Source organism: Nuphar pumila, chromosome 11 (assembly GCF_984573655.1).
Source record: "Nuphar pumila chromosome 11, dmNupPumi1.hap1.1, whole genome shotgun sequence".
Lineage (NCBI taxonomy): Eukaryota > Viridiplantae > Streptophyta > Magnoliopsida > Nymphaeales > Nymphaeaceae > Nuphar > Nuphar pumila.
The window spans coordinates 42,774,091-42,789,569 of NC_143259.1; the positions used below are offsets into that span (position 1 = coordinate 42,774,091).

Consider the following 15,479-nt stretch of genomic DNA (forward strand, 5'->3'; position numbering starts at 1 on the left):
CGTCGGCGTGGTCGCAGAGGGGGGTTGTCGCAGGCGGGGCGGGGGTTATCTTTGAAACCCCTGCCTCCCTGTGTTAAAAACACGGGAGGCGGTGCCTCCATTCGGGTCCGGGTCGGGTCCGGGTCCGGATCCGACCCGAATCCAAACTTAAAATTTTTTTTTGGTTATTACATTACCTCCCTACAGAAATTAAGTAGCTGAACATGGATAGATGCAGGATAAATCCTCATATTTAACTCAATTTGAAACTAAAAGGCATATGTGTTACAGGTTGGGCAACCCATAATGGGTATATTTCTTTAGCAAATCAACTTACAAAGTAAATTTTAAAATAAAATTAATAACGCAGAAGGTAACCATGGTGGCAGTTTATGTGGGAGGGATGTAAATTGAATCTGCTAGCATGGGATGCAGAAGTTATGAAAAAGGTCTGACTGCAGATGGCACACGGTGTGCTGTGGCATGATGTGAAGGTGTACAGGTAATGGGGATAATGGGATATGCAGTGCATGGTAACAATTGTGCATAGTAAGGGCCTTAGCAATGCTACTACCCAAAATGCAAAGATGGAGACCACAACAGTGATTGTCACTGTTATGAGTGTTGAAATCACAGCCAGCCCAGTAGAGATTACGTGTATAACACTGTAATTGCAAAAGACACAACAGTGCAATGGGCACTGTGTTCAGAAGATACTAACGATGGTCTGAAATGATGGTGGTGAAGATGCTGTGTGAAAACAAAGATATGGCAACTAATCTCTCCAGCTATTAACCCTGTGTATGGTTCTACTCAGGTCCCTAACTACTGGGGATTGAAGACGAGTTTTGACAAATGCCCAACTTATTTGCATGTCGACATTCTTCATGATTGTAAGTGTCTTTCAACAAATTTCTTTATAACTGTATCCACACTCACCATATATTTTAAGAAAAAAAAGGGATGATGCACATGGTGAAAAGCACAGAGGAATGACCTAGATGTTTATGATGATGGTGTAGTACAGGGGACGCCATGGGCCTATCCACTGTGGATGTTGTAGCAGATACAGCAAGAAGTGAAATGGGGGTGGTACTAATGTGCTACGGATTAACAGATATGCGGGGGTGCATATGTGCTTTTGAGCTTAAGCTGCAGGAGGCAAATGCCATATGTCGTATATTTATTTGACATAGAATATTGAGAGATCACCTGAATTAAAATCGAGGCACACACCTTCAACCAACGCAGGGTTCACAGCTCTCCTTACAGTATCAAGGTACTCTATACAAGATTAATCAATAGTAAGACAAAAAATTCCAGGATACATATCCTAGCAGTAATATACTTTCAGTATATTATACCACTATGTCAATTTTGAGAAGTCGAAGAAAACTTACCATGTCAACCATATATGACATACATGGTTACATAATAAAGTCAGCAACGTCTCTAAGACTGCCTCAATAACCAGTTGCTACTATGTTTAACATCCATGGTGAGAGTTTTATGGCTCACACCCAACTCCAGACGATGTGCAATCAGATAAAAAAATGTTGTCATTCACTCTCAGTATTAACCATGTAAAGATAGGTTCATACCACTAACAGGCGGCCTGTGCCTTACTGTCAGTTGTAGTGATTTTTTTTCCTGTCTTTTACCAATTTTCCCAAATTAGGGAGGCGCAGATCTGAATGATTACAGCTTCCTTACAACCTTTGCTAATGAAAATTTTTATGCAACGACTAACATAAAGCTATGCTTAACTATTGCACGGAACAAACTGTAGTCAGGATTCACTCTCAGATATATACCAAAAAAAAAACCTTCTGGATATTAGGATAATCATCCAATTAAACCTGATGACTATTAACAGTATCGGAAACGATACATGAATCAGATATTCAAAGGGGAGATGAATGATTGATGAAGTAATGATTTAATGAGATGAACTAGTGGTGCATAAAATAAAAAAATAAAAAAATAAAAGAAAAGAAAAGAGAATGATACGCAGATATGTAGAAAGTGACAGAAAACTTTAAATATCACTAATAGTCGACACATCATTGTTGATCAAGATCAACAAAAATGCAATAAGAAAAAAAAAAAAAGACAGAAACAGTAAATCAACTGAAGGAATGTCACTATACAAAAATAGAACAGGGGAAAATACAGATTTCAACCCACGAAGCCAATGGAATTGCAAAAAAAAAATGCTAGGAATGGGTCATTCAGAATCACAGGGGCAACCCCTGATATTCTTAAGTAGAGAGTATAAGTAGGCAGCATCCTATGACCAAAGAAACTGAATTGCTAATTCTTTCCCATGGTACCATGACAATGTTGCTTGCGCCCAGGTAGATGGATCTGGATTAAAGCATAACGTCTCTAGCTATTCGTAACAGGGAAATTGAAATGCAGGAAATGCTGACATATAAACGTTGGATCCACATCGATGGAGACAGGTCTTATACTCGAAAGAGGAGGCCGTGAGGTGGTGTTTGGAGGTGGAGGTGAGCCATCAGTAGTGATGGAGATCCACGTGAAAGTGAAATGCAGATGAAGGTGGGATCATAGTATATCAATCCTGGTACTAAATACAGGCACAGAGTCATAACCAATAAACTGCATTAATCATGGAGTGGCAATGTAAGGAACCAAATATGCACAAGACTTAAACAGATAATGAAACGAGACAGGGATTTAGACACCATAAGATATATCAAAGCTATAAGTGAGAAAGTCATAAACTAAAAAAAAAAACAATATATAAAAGGGGAATGCGGGATCATCACTTCTTTCATAATGAAAGTCTTGATGGAAATCAAAATAGAAAGAAAAAAAAAACAAAAATTAGCAAAGGCCTATGAATGGAAAACTTCTATTTGATTGTTGAAATCCATTTGAGCGATAACCAGACAATTACTCAATTGAATATTGGAAAATCACTAGGCCTCAAGAGAGAAAGAAAAAAAAAAGAGTCGAGATTCAAAATCAAACAGAAGCAAGAATCAAAGCACAATAAAACAAAGGGAAAACAGGAATTAAGACAACAGAAATCATACCAAGTAGGAACCATAATCAGATTTAAAAGGAAAGTTACAAGATGGATATTTAGAGAAGTTCACCATTATTTATCGCCGATGTTGCAGCAGAACAAGGACAAGATAATGAAAACAAGGAGGAGTTAAGATGTAAGAACCCGATCGTTCCATTGATTTCGCACAGGGGTAGATTAGTATTGCACAGGCAACCCAACACTACCTGCTATGCATCTATGGGACCAAAGAAAGAAAAACTATAAGAGGATCAGAAAAATGAAGGGTAAGAAGGGCGCTTACTGCGGTTTTTGCAGGGATTCTGGTAGGAGGAAGAAGATGAGCCGAACTACGAGAGAGGGGGATTGGGATGCCAGAAAAGAAAATCTGATGTTGCTCGAGGTGAAGTGGATGTCGATGAATGAGTGATGCTCGATGATGGGGGCTCCTCCTGCGTGCCTTTTTAAAGAAAGAGAAGAAAATTCTGGAAGAGGGGGGAGTTTGTTGAAGATGAACGGGAGAAGAGGAGATCCAAGGAAGATGGGTGGTGTGAGAGTGATGGAGCCGAGAAAGAGAGTTCGAGAACGGAAAGGGGCTGTTATGATCTTTTCTTTGTTTCAAAAGGGAGGTCCTTTCAAAGCCATTTTTTTCATAAAGTGGTTTAAAAAGAGTTTTTTAGCAAAAACCAATCTTAAAACCACTCGTTTTTCGCATAAATTTTTTGATTTTTTTGGTTTTTGTGTTGTGTTTTTTTTTGTATTTTTTTTTGTTATTTTTGGAAATAAAATTCTAAAACCTAGGAAAATATGAGGGACAAAAACTACTTTTTGTATTTTTTTTGGTAAAAATTTACCAAAAAAATTAGGGGTTTTCTAAAAATTTGGGTTTGACTCCTTCAGCAAATGAGCTTGGATTCCAAATTTGAGAAGATTTTTGAGGTTTTGTCCTCGAATTGAGAAATATAGGGTAATGAATCCAAACGGATGCCGGATGGACTGTCCGAGCTATTCAAAAAAAACTATTTGTGGTATTTTTGTAAATGCAATTTGAAAATTGAACAACGAGGTTCGGATTCGGATCTTTTACCTGGATTCGGATCTTTTACCTGGATTTGGATCTGAAACTGAGTCAGATGTATAAAAATGAACTTAATTTCAATAAAATCTGAGATATATTGGAATTTAGATTTAAACTAGCTCGAATGCTCAGAAAGTGGGGTCAGGGGCAAAAAGGGAATATTTATAACATTTTAAAAAATTTGGGGTGTTCACAGACATGAAATAACAATGAAAACATTTGAACACACACTTGCTTGGCACTGTTACAAATTGGTTGACAGATGTACCCGCCTAACTAGCAGGGGGGCTCCTGTAATATGCTAACACTGTATTTGGAAAGAACATCTGCCTTACTCCTTCTTCTTTGATAATGGGAAATATGATGTTGGCTGCACCCTGCACAATAATTCCATTCAAGTAATCAGAATTCAGAAAGCACCTGTTTGGAAAAAATGTGTAATTTTTTTTTCTGTTTTTGAAGGATGACTTTCATTAAAATGATGACAAGAAGTCATCCAATCAGTAACAAAAACAATTAAACAGAAATGTGAGCAGGATGAAAAATGTCAAATTATACTTCTCTCCACAATCAACCAGTACTTCCACAGAAAGAGAACTGAGTATAAGAAACTGTCTAGGGAAGACAAAGCTGATAGGATTAGTAGAATTTCAAGCTCCAAAAGATTGGCTAGAAACAAGTTATCAGGAATTGCATGACATCTTTTTCTCTGAAACAATGATATAATGCTCTTGATGCATCTTCAACGTCCTTACATGTTTTTTTATCTCCATGAGGATAGTTGCATGCACTGGTCAATGACGCAGTATGCAATCTTTGATGTGTAGACACGAAACAGCTCTCTACATGTACGGCCAGCTATTTTGCCCAATGTTTTGGTTATGTAATATTGAACAATATCCAAGTAGTTTGCCCACAGCTTTAGGGTCTCCACTTTGTGTGCTTGATTGATCCCTATGTTTCAAATCAAGGTTATCCTTAAAACTAGTATTGTATTTTCCTACCCGATTGGCAATGTTCAAACAGACATTGTCCTCCAAAGTAGTCATATTGTAATTCTTTTTCTTATCCTTCAGTATGCAAGAGCCTTTATAAAGATCTGTTTGAAAGTCAACCCGATCCACATCAACATTGCAAGCACTGATAAAATGCTATGTCTATACCAGATGGTATTATCATTATCTTTGCTGGATCTTCTTCAGACTGCATCGACCAACCATCCCTCCAACGGTATTCCTACACCTCTAGTTAATTTTGGTTCACATGATCTACTCAATCATTTCTCTTGTCAGCATCCAATCATATATAGGGTCTAGGAGCCAGGAACGGAATATCCATTTTCATCACCTTCAATCAAAAAGGGTTGTTATCTAAAATAAGATGCTTATTATGATGAGACATTGCAACCATCCCAACATAACCCAATGGGGTGGTGAAAAAACAAAGAAACCACAAATGTAGGCATTATACTGTTCTTGTTGTCGTAATAATTCAATAGCTTATTTCGTAATTCCAATTGCTTCCTAAAAAATGATCATCTTCAAATGAAAATTAAATAATAAATAGTTTGTACCACTATAGAGTCCACTTAATTCATAATAACTGAAATGCTAGGTTCACATATGTTTCCAAAAAATAACGCTGTCAAAAGCTTCTATATATATCTACTTACTGAGATAAGTCGAGTTCCAATTCATATGTGTCTGGGAGATGGAAATGGAATCAAAAGACGAACAACACCATAGATAGCCACAGAAAAGAAGTGAAGAACCAAGCTCAAAGGGCGTGGGTTTAAGCCAGATAATAAAGTGATTGGTTCAGATGAAAAGACACCTCCAAGGCTCAAATAATCAAAGCAGGCTTGACGCATTTCCGTCATGGCCAAATCAAGTGATGAACAAAATACTTTGTAGAGAGCACCTGCCAATGTATTTATTATAGATGCTACTGGCTGCAGATAAAAGGATCATAGACAAGGTTTGATGAGCAATAAAAAAATTGGCAGCAAGGAGAGCAAAACAGCAGAAAACCTAAGTAATGTTATTCCATCCTCAAAAAACAGATAACAAAAATCTTTATCAATCTCAATAATTTTACATTAGTTAAAATTCATAGAATGAAAAAAGAAAATGTGACGAACAAGATCCCAATTCCCTAAACACAATGGGCGTACTGAAGAAAATTTATCTAATTCAATGAGCATACTGTGAACACCCCAAATTTTTCAAAAAATCCAAAAATGACCTTTTTGCCCCTGACCTCCGCCCTCTGAATAATTGGGTAAATTTTTAACCAAAAATTTCATTCATCCCTTGGATTCGTTAGAATTCGGACCCAAAGTCTTAGCTCTGACCCAATTTTGATCCAAATTGGATCCGATCCCCCTCTTTGAGAAAAAATTCAAAAATAAAAACCCGAATTCTCAGAAAACTCTCTTTTGTAAATATTTTCGCAAAAAAATACAAAAAAAAATCAGTTTAAAATCTTTATTTCTCGTAAATCTTAGGATTTTTATACAAAAAATAGAAAATAAAACAAAAAAACAAAAAAATGGAAAATTTCAAAGAAAAGTGAATGAGTTTAAACTTTTTTAAAGTCGATTTTGCTAAAAAATTTCATTCTTATACCATTTTTTTGAAAACTCTTGTTAAGGGAGCCTCTTTTTGAAAAAACCAAAAAAAGTTTTTAAACCCTAATCGACCCCCTCAGCCGCCCTCTCTCCATTCCTTCATCTCCCTCTCTCGCCCAAATGCTCGAGGGCAAAAACCTCCATGTGCGACCATCCTTCGCCATCGATGCCTAACGACACCCTCCTCCTCCAGCCGCTCATCTTCAACAAACGACCCTCTCGATCCTTCCTTCCTTCCCTTTAAAAAGACCACGCAGGTCTCTCCTCTTTCATCCATCCTTCACCCCTCTGTTGCTTCTTCTTCTTCTCCCCCTTTCTTCTCCTTCTTGGCATCACTGAAGGAAGACCGGCCCTGCAGCAAAGCCAGCCCCATCTACGAAGCGAGAGGAAAGAATCCTCCTCCGCACAGGGGAAGCATCACCCGATCATCTCAAATCGTGAGTAGACATTCCCTCACTCTGTTTCCTTTTTTTTTGTAAATTCATATTTCCCCTTTCCTTTCTTTTCTTTTAGGTTTTCTTTTATTATTTTCTTTTATTAAAGCAATGGATGCAATGTCGATCTGCCTGTGGCAGCGTCGACTTGCATTTTGCGACAGAATCTCACCCTTTCCCGGGTTATATTTCTTTCAGTATCATCTTATTTGTTCTGATCTTTTATAAATTAGTTATTCCATCGTTGTCATCGCCATCCCATGTATAGCAGGACACTTTTTCTGTTTCATTCTGATTTCCCATTTCGTTATGTATTTTAAGTTCCAGTTTGCGCTGCTTCCAATTGTGTTTCTGAATTTATATCGTTTCAGTCTTGTTGGATATAAACCACAAGAGGTATTTACATCGTTTTGCCTTGCTGTGTTAGGGGTTTGATGTTCCTTTCCAGTTTGATTTTCAGTCTTTACTTAATCTTTCTCTTTTTTTTTTCTTTTCTTTCGTGCATCGGTCTGACTTGTCATTAATCTAGCTATTGCATTTGTTTCAATAGCTCTTTCTTTCCCTTTTTGCCTGTATGTAATTTTGACATCATCAGATGCTACTTCTTAGTATCCTCATCTGTAACTTCTACAGTTAGTTTCCTAGTGCCTCTAGCCATTCCCTGCAAATGTCGCGTGGGAGAGTTGATTCATTATAATTTTGTTCCTTAGGATTTAATAGCATGTGTTCTTTATAGTTTTGTTGCTGTAGAAATTAGAGAGAAGTTGGTTAATCCGAATGTCCTGTGGAAATGGTCATATGAATGGTTATTTTCTCCAATTATGTTGTCCAAATAGAAGACTTCCTGCCTGAAAGGATCATCTTATTATCAAAGCCGAAGGTGATCTAAATCAGTAGCACCTTTAGGTTTGTGATGCAGTGGTAGTTGCAGGCTTATTGAATGCTATATTTGTCGACCCAACATTTCACTTAAACAGTGTCTGAAGGAGCTCGAGCAAATTTGGGGGTACGCATCTGGTTATATTAACTGATCTTTGGAATCACTTTCCATTTGACCTCTGTTATGATTTGCTGTTGATCTCCGATACATATTTGGATTCCCGCTATCATTCGAAGTTCTGGTGAGTAATCTAATCTCACTACGATTTTGGATGTTAAGAGCCTATTGCAATTTCAGTATCGTTGAATTAGTTTTGTTAAGCATTGTTGATTACTGCTAAGTTTGAACAGGAAATCCTTTTTTTTTTCTTTTCCTTATCTGTATTCTTTGCTGATCTCTATTGTTTTAATTCTCAATATAATCTTTAGTGTTGGTTAGTCAATATCGTTAGCTGACTAATTAAACAAATTGTTGGTCATTAGTTAGGAAAAGTTGATTAGTTGTCTAGTTAAGTAATTAACTGGTTATTAGCAAGTAATTAAGCTAGTTGTTAAGTATTTCATAATCAAAACACTTAGTAATGAGATTCAATTAGTTCTTTTTCCTTTTTTTTAACTAACTTCCTTAGTTTGATATTAGATTCACTCAATGATTTTGTAATTAGAATACTTAGTTGATTTGAGATAGTTAATCACCTACATAGCATCCCATTGTGCATCACCCCTGTCACTTACCACTACACTGCTATGGTGCCACTTACAGAAAGCTTGAACATATGGTGGCACATTTCCCCTGCTCCCAACCTCCAGCTCCATATCTTTGTTAGCATTAGCTGCACAATATGTCATTCCCTTTTTCGTCTTGCATGTTCATTATACTATCAATACACAATGATGTTGTACCATCACCAGCATGTCAAACTTTGCATCAACCACCCGCTAAATTGCTCTTTCCACAACAACTCTTGGCATTTCAGTATACAGTTAGTCTGCCATTTGAGTGATTATAAGCACTCATTAACTTCCCTAGGAGTTCAAGTCATTCTGACAGATCCATGGTTGAAGCATAGTGTGCCTAAAAGGTGTAATCGGCTTCCCAAGATTTGTTGCATGGATGCTCGATCAAAGTCTAGAGTTTTGTGTCTTGTATTTGTCTTAGGAGGAATCTGGTAATCTTTAGAAGGAAATGGGTTTGCATTTCACTGAGCCTGTTCATTAACTGTTTGGTCTCTGACATAGTAGTTTTAAGTTAGTTTGCCCTTCTCTCCTATGAGTATTCCCCCCCATCAATGGCTCTTATGCGCTCATGCCATGGAACCCAAGTAGGCAATGATTATCAGTATCTAAATCTGGCAGTAACTCCATCTACTCATTTATCGCTTCAGGTTTGGATCCTAACTAATCTCTCTCTCGCTGTATATATATATATATATATATATATATATATATATATATATATATATATATATATATATATATATATCACTGTAACTCTTAGATCATTAACTTATGCTCTTTACATAATCTGAGAAATGTTTAAGCAGAGTAGCAAGCGTCTGGGATATGATGGCCTATGACTGTAGATATTTTATCACAGGCCAAGTTAAGGGTCATTCGTCAAAGGTAAGTATATCCCAACTTCTTTTTTTTTTTTGTTTTTCTTTTTGTCTACACTTTGCCATGATTCTCTGTATATCTAAAGATTCATCTATCTGCCCATAAATTAAGTAAAAGTGTATATAGTGAAAGTGTAATTGTCATTATCATTATGGAAATTCCATGTTTAAAATTCTGTCTTGGACTCAGTGATTTTGTATCCTCGGCCATGACCGCTTCCCTACACCACTATGATTCACCTGCATTCCCACACCACATGACTATTATTAGCCCATTTACTTTCCCTGTTTCAACACCCTTACACTGTTATAACCACCCAGCACGCGCCAAATCGCGCCAGCACCTTCACTATCATACAGAATCACTTGTTGTTGTTCACAGTGCATTACATGGTTAAGTGCTTGTACACGAGCAGCCCCCTGCTGCTTCGTCTCATCGTTTATTACACTTACAACAACGCCTCTGCATTGCTGTGTAGTTCCCACTTATGGCGCATTGTCGCCATCTTCAGCATGCTGTCACCATGGCACTGCTACATCTACTAATATACAACCACCACCATTATTCATATCAACAGCAGTTGCTGTAATTTCTTACAGCCACCTTCACAATACCACTGCGGTGATTCATCACGTGTTCATAATCGCGCCAAGTTCCACAACAATATGATGTTCATAACAAATCCCCACTGTAGCCCCTTTTTCATTCTTTTTATGATAGTTCACTATTGAACTATCATAATCATCATATTTTTTGTTATCATTTCTTACAAGTGGTTCTCAGGAACCGCTGTAAATTCTTCTCTTCTTTTTATGATAGTTCACTTTTGAACTATCATAATCACCATATTTTTATCATTCTCTTACAAGTGGTTCACAGGAACCATTGTAAATACTTCTCTTATCTTTATGATAGTTCATTCTTGAACTATCATAATCATCATATTTTTGTCATTCTTCTTACAAGTGGTTCTCAGGAACCGCTGTAAATTCTTCTCTTCTTTTTATGATAGTTCACTTTTGAACTATCATAATTACCATATTTTTATCATTCTTTTACAAGTGGTTCACAGGAACCACTGTAAATACTTCTCTTATCTTTATGATAGTTCATTCTTGAACTATCATAATCATCATATTTTATCATTCTTCTTACAAGTGGTTCTCAGGAACCGCTGTAAATTCTTCTCTTCTTTTTATGATAGTTCACTTTTGAACTATCATAATTACCATATTTTTATCATTCTTTTACAAGTGGTTCACAGGAACCACTGTAAATACTTCTCTTATCTTTATGATAGTTCATTCTTGAACTATCATAATCATCATATTTTTATCATTCTTTTACCAGTGGTTCACAGGAACCACTGTAAATTCCTTTTCTCTTTGTACATACGCGTATATATATATTCCTACATTTATATATGTGTTTCTTATAAATACAGGGTAGACCATATGCCTTTCTCCTTCAAATATAAACTAAGTACCTTGTGTAAGATTTTGGATAGTCATTTTCATTCATATTTTAAATCTCCTTTTGTGCAAATTCTCTCTAGTAGGAATATAAGGAAGGTTGGGATAAAAAAATATTTGATGTTCTCAAATCCAATTGTTGTAAATAAATAAGATGATGAAAACTCTACATTGCCAGTCTTAGATAGAATGAATGAGCACTATAAAAAGCATTGAACTACTTGTATTCATGCATTTCTTCCTTTATTCCTCAAAATTCTCACAATGGTGAAACACGAACGGCACACGCACCGTTTCGTAAGAGGTAATTGATACTAAGTTGATGATCCACATCAATGGCCATAGTCAGGGTGTGGACAAAACTTAGCATTTTTATCTTTTACGAAACAACATTGGATCCACACTGGATCCATTTTCAAAATTCATCATATTTCCTTAAATATTTTCTCCTTTTATTATAATTTAACTTAAAATTGACCCAATATATACCAATGGCCATAGTCAGGGTATATTGAGAGTTAATTTCATTTTAAATTCTATAAAAGCACCAAATGTATTTTATTCTTCTCTTGAATTTAAATATAGATTATTATATAATACATTCAATGACCATAGTCAAGGATGTATTATATCCTCAATCTTGTTTTAATTCATTTAAAGAATGGAATAGCTTTTTAAAATCCAAAATTCAAAAATTTAAATTCATTCATCATTTAGGATAGAATTACATCATACTTTCATAAATTCATTTTTCAGAAACTCCAAGTAAATGTAAATATCTTCCTCAATCTATCTTCAATCCTTATCAAATCCAATTCATCCTTTCATTTTTCAAAATTCTATTTTCAATCTCAAAGTTCAATTTAACTTTGAGATTTCAAATTCATTTTATATTCAGATTCAAATCAGACTTCAAAGTTCAATTTGACTTTGAAAACTCCAAATTCATTCTATATTCAAAACCCTAATCAAACTCAAAGTTCAATCTTAGCTTTGAGACTCTTGATTCATCTTCTAAATTCCAAACTCAAAAATTCAAGGTCTAATCTGACCTTGAAATGCGTTTGTATTCTAAAATCTCATTTTTCAAGTTCAATTTAAAGCTTGGAAGTTCTTGATTCATCTTCTGAATATAACTCCAAATCCATTTTAGGATCCAGGATTCAACATTCATATTGGATCTCAGACTTCAGATCCAATTTCTCTTTAGGATCCAGGATTCAACACTCATATTGGATCTCAGACTTTGGATCCAATTCTCCTTTAGGATCCAGACTCCAAATTCACTTTGGATCTCAGACTTCAGATCCAAATCCATCATAGGATCTCAGACTTCAGATCCAAATCCATCATAGGATTTCAGACTTCAGATCCAAATCCATCTTAGGATCCAGAACCCAATTCTACATTCGGATCTCAAACTTCAGATCCAAATCCATCTTAGGATCCAGAACCCAATTTTATATCAGATCTCAGATCTTAAATCCATCTTTAGATCCAATTCCATTTCCAATTCTAGATTTCAAATCCAAATTCCATTTTCAGATCTCATCTAAGCTCCCTAAATTCATTTCTATTCTTAAATACTATTTGATTATCTCAGATCCATTCCAAACTTAAAAATCCAAATTCAATTCCATCTCAAGTATTCATTTCCTTTCTTAAATTCAAATTCAAAATTCAAAGGTCATTTTTTGACTTTGAAACTTCATTTCCTTTCAATTCAAAGCTTCAAGTCATTCTTTCTCATTTATTCTTCCAATCCTGATTTGCTTCAAAGACTTAGAACTTCTCTGATCTATCTTAAGTTCTAAGTTAGATTCAAACATTTCTTCATTTCCTTACTAAGTTCATCTCAGAATACTTGGAAATTTCTAAATCAAATTTTAAAAGAGCATACATCCTTGCATTGCACAAGTATGACTCTTTGTGCATTTTTAGAATTAGAATAAATTCTTAGATTATATTTAGGCAAAGCAAAAGGCATAGATTCGACCCTTGGTTCGATTACCCCTGGTAAAGGCGCCAGGAACGATCGAACCTCGTACCGACGAGCGGATCCGGTCTCCCAGTTTTCCCGCAAATATTTAAAAAACGGAGGCGAGTAATCTTTTAAATCTTTTCAAATTAAGGTCAAGTGAGACCGCGCAAAATAATTCCTCTTCTCTTTCTCTTTCTCTTTCTCTTTCTTTCTTTCCTCTCCTTTTTCACTTTTCTATCTTTTTATTCTTCTCCCTTCAAAAGGAGAGAATAGAAGTTAGAAAGGAAAAGAGAGGGAAAAGAGAGAACATTACGAGAGGAAAAATTTTGCGATGATCACACATACTTACTTTACGTAAGGTGTAAAAGGACTCCAAGTATCTGCACAGTGATGATGCATCACTCAAATCACGGAGAGGCTTAAGAAGATTTAGGAGGACAACAATGTCAGACAATGCAACGGTCATTCCTCCACCAGTCAAAGGATGCCACATATTAAATACATCCCCCATAAGTAGAGCACCAGGTGTAGGGTGAGGGTTGGCAGGCATGCTCCTATTAGGCATTGTTTTAATGTTTCCTTTATCAATAGCTGAAAGGAAAGCTTCATGCAATTTACTTGGAACCTCGCATGACAAAATAAAAAAGTGGGAGCTTGCACCACAAAACAACCAGTCTTCAGCAACAATCATTAGATTATTATCAGACAACATGAAGTCACGATAGAGAAATCAACTTCATGACTGTGAAACAAGGGAAGTATGCCAACATAACCATAAAAACTAAAATCAAGGAGATATTAGAAAAAGAAACTTGACACACTAAACAGCCATGAAATTCAAGTGCCTTTAATACCTGAGGTGCCACAACAGTTTTCAAATATTTAGCCATTACTCCACTATCGATTGAAGGTACTTTTTGACCAGGTATATCAACTAAGCACCAGACCTCGGTTCCACTGATAGGATAGAATAAAATAGGTGAAGGATCTGCCAAAATAACATGTCCATGATTTGGATATGAAAGCTCACAGTTCTCCAAAACACGGCCAACAAAACAAGAAGGCACATCCACCTACAAAAATGATCAAATCAGTTTAAGGAAATATAATGATCCACTAAAAATGCTAAAAGTGCATTTACACAAGCAAAATTCATATTCGAAAAAACACTATATGGCACAAAAACATGTAAATATAGTTTATTGAGAGAAAGAATCTATGGATTATGAAGTACTAGGGAAAGTTTTTTAAATAAACATGCTGATCATTCTTAAATTTGATGCCACAAGCTTCAAACTATAGGTGGAAACAAGAAGCCTTACCTTAGGATCACACAGAGATTGTCGCAAGTTTGAAAAGCAACCATCACACACATTTGTAAGTGGTGCATATGCATTGAGTTCATCACCACTCTTGGTTTTGTATCTGACACCCTTGACAATCCCACCATCTTCAATCAGTGCAGTCACTGTTCCTTGTTCCAATTGGACACTAAACAGAAGTACACAGTCTCATCCATAAGGACATGTTAAGTAGTCCAGAAAATGCATATCATTAGTATAATAAAAAAAATTATGGGCTTGGATTCGGGTCGGATCTGGACCTGGACCTAATTGAGGCACCGCCTCTCTCGAGCCTTCTTTAGAAAACAAGGCTGGGGGGTTTCAAATACACCCCTCCCCCTCATTGTCTCTCCCCCTCACCGCCTCTTGGTCTCTCTCGCCTCCTTCGACTCCCATCTCGTGTCTGCGTTGCCGAGCACAGCCACCTGCGACCCTCCTCGTTGGCCTCTGCGTTGTCAAGCAACCCCATCGAGGACCCCCTCCTTCCGGCAGCCCCAGGTATGCCTCTTCTCCCCTATTTCCCCTCTCTTTTTCCTCGCCTCTCATCAACAAGGGGGTTACCCCCTCTTTTCTCTTGGGATTGACTGACAAGGGGGTTGAGCCCCTGTCGTCGCCCCTCGTTCACAAGGGCATTTCCCCCTTGCCTCTCTCTTTTTGGGGTCGACTGTCAGGGGGTTGAGCCCCTGTCGTCGCCCCTCGATGGCAGGTGGATTTCCCCCTTGCCTCTCTCTTTTTGGGGTCGACTGACAGGGAGGCTGAGCCCCTGTCGTCGCCCCTCGATGGCAGAGAGATTTCCCCCTTGCCTCTCTCTTTTTGGGGTTGACTGACAGGGGGGCTGAGCCCCTGTCATCTCCCCTCGTTGGCAGGGAGATTTCCCCGTTGCCTCTCTCTTTTGGGGTCGACCGATAGGAGGACTGACCCTCTGTTGTCGGCACCTGTTGGGAGGGGGACTCCCCCTTGCCTCTTGCTCTGGGTCTCCCCATAGGGTGGTTCCGAGCACACCTCTTTGCCTCCTCTTCCAAAAGCAGCA

The 15,479-nt window shown here is 37.2% G+C and overlaps 1 pseudogene; it reads right to left on the minus strand.

Moving 5' to 3' along the window:
* Positions 1–4,366: 4,366 nt before the first annotated feature.
* On the minus strand, positions 4,367–14,918 carry LOC149822311 (squalene monooxygenase SE1-like; annotated as a pseudogene).
* Positions 14,919–15,479: the final 561 nt, after the last annotated feature.